This window comes from Cyprinus carpio, unplaced genomic scaffold (assembly GCF_018340385.1).
Source record: "Cyprinus carpio isolate SPL01 unplaced genomic scaffold, ASM1834038v1 S000006648, whole genome shotgun sequence".
Lineage (NCBI taxonomy): Eukaryota > Metazoa > Chordata > Actinopteri > Cypriniformes > Cyprinidae > Cyprinus > Cyprinus carpio.
Genome location: NW_024879274.1, coordinates 1340 through 3620, shown reverse-complemented (window position 1 = coordinate 3620; position 2281 = coordinate 1340). Strand labels below are relative to the sequence as shown.

Here is a 2281-nt window from a genome sequence, read left to right as displayed (position 1 = left end):
CACGTTCATTTATGTGGATATATGTACAACAATTAGCTCCACCGGCAGCCGTGGGTTATTTTAGTTCCTTGCACGCGATTCTCTCCGCAATGTCCTCGTGGCGCTCCCTGACGTAGAACTGTCTTCTCCTGCCTGGAAGTCCGAGGGGATATATATTCTCGTTCGTATCTGTGGCTGTGCGCAGCAGAAATAGCCAGTGTTGACACGTGAAAGTGCTCACGGTTATCCAATGCAATGTCAGAGTTTCTGGTCTCACTACTCCAGACCCGTTTCCTTTTCTCAGTTCACCTAAAAGAGGGAAAATGCCTTTGAGGTCAAGCTCGGGACTCGTGGTGCGGAGACTGATCTTTGACCGTGACCCGTGGGTTCAACCCCTCTAAAATCAGTTTCGGGCGACTCGGACCTGGGCGTCTCCAGGTTGCTGGTGTCCGGTGTCACTGTCAGCTGCCCATTTTTTCTCGTTTCCTTGTGTCCGCTTCCAGCGGTTGTGCGCCTTTTTTTGATGTGTTTGCTCCAGGTTGGTTCGCTCCCTCATGAAGAGCTTGTTGCACACCGGGACACGCAAACCGTTTTTCGCCAGCGTGTACGGTGTGATGTGCGCAGGTGCCGTCTGGAGCTCGTCTGACCTGGTGAAAACCCGTTTTGCCGCAAAAAAAGCCAGTTGCACACAAAGGCCTACATCGCCAGTGTGCCACTCCCTCAGGTGCGCTTTGAGGGTGAGGACGTTTTCCCCCGTAGACTTTACCGCATCACCGGGATGTGGACAGCTATGGAGTACTTTATTCCTTCGCAGGCTGGCCCCCGCGGGCCCAAAACGCTCCGCCTCTTGGGCAGTTCGGGCAGTCGCATGTGGGCTCGTCCGGAGTATCTCCTGGAGGACCCTAGATGAGCGTTCCCCTATGCCCGAGCTGGCGCCGGAGATCATAGCGTTTGTGGCCGACTGCGTCAGTGTAAGTGTGGATCAACAGTTTTGAACCCCTCCTGCGTCAACAGGTTGACTGGCTGGTGGATAGGAGGTGGGACGCCGTTGGGGCTGATGACCGGTGGAGCTGAATCGCGGAGTGGCGTAAGGCTCTGGAGAAGTCTGGGTTGTTGTAGCCGTCTGAGCTCGAGTGGAATGGCTTGGGGGTGTTTTTGCCCTCGGAGTGTAGTCGAACTTTTGTAAACTACCGGTTGTCTCGGTTTTCTTCTTGTGCACCTCGAGCCCACGCGCCCGGGTTCGTGTGACACATTCCCACCACGTTGACAGCGCCGTTTTGGCCACCTCGCCAGAGCAGAGATGGAGTGTGAAAGCCGGACTTGTACCACGATTCGTAAGGGTGCCCATGCCGACCCGCGGGTATAGTGTCTCCGCGGGACGAGTGCACTTTGGAAATGGAAGGCGTACTGTCCTGGACTCCTGCAGAAGGGGAAACAGCTCGCCGTGGTGTGGAGACAAGCTGCTGTACTCCGGCGGTAGGAACGCGGAGGAGGTCGGCGCAGGTCGAGGCCAGGCAGAACGCGCTGTTTGCCGGATCCGGGTGCTGGTCGTTTAGTCCCGAGAGTGCTTCGGCTGGGTGGCGACGGTGAATCCGGGCAGGCTGGAGGCCCAGGTTGCAGCTCTGACGTACGATCTCTTCCAGGGATGAAATCGCGCCTTTGTAAAACGCGCTGGAGTCGGGCATAGAGTCGTGATGGGGACTGGTGTTGCCAATTTTGTTGCAGGTTGCAGCCAGCATCGCTAAAAGGGGAGTATCCAACCGTCGGCTCTTCCTGTTTGGATGAGAAGTTTATGCTCTTTACTAGACTGTAAAAACATAGTTGGGCTGTTTTGAATCATCCAACACAATCCAGGCAAGTGTAAACCGGACCGCCGAATAAAACCAAAACAAGCTCGAAAATGAGTTTGCTTCACTTACGATTTTTTCAGATAGTTGTACGAGTTGTCCTGTCTTTAAAAGTATTTAAATAATTTATCACGTTTACATTATTCGGGTATATATTTTTTACTAGGTAACTTACGTCTCTCCAAGCCATCCTCCCTTCCGTACTTTTATTCTTTGTATTATTTCTCCCGGACAGACTCTTTGGCTGCAACGGTTTTCAAGTGTGCTTCATTATCGCTTCTTCAGTCCGGCATGGTTTTCCCCCGACAAAAAGCTTCATTAAGACAAAAGCTGATCTCCTAAAAATGACAATCTCTCTGTGAAAGTTGAAAAGGTTCTCTTGTGGCATCATTCGTTTTAAGAACGTAAATAAAAGCCATTGAAAACTTTGAATGCAAGCATGCAAGCAACACTGA

General features: G+C 52.2%; 1 pseudogene; it reads right to left on the bottom strand.

Annotated features, from left to right (window-relative positions):
- Nucleotides 1-314: 314 nt before the first annotated feature.
- LOC122144351 lies at nt 315-1718 on the bottom strand (annotated as a pseudogene).
- Between the last annotated feature and the right edge of the window lie 563 nt (nt 1719-2281).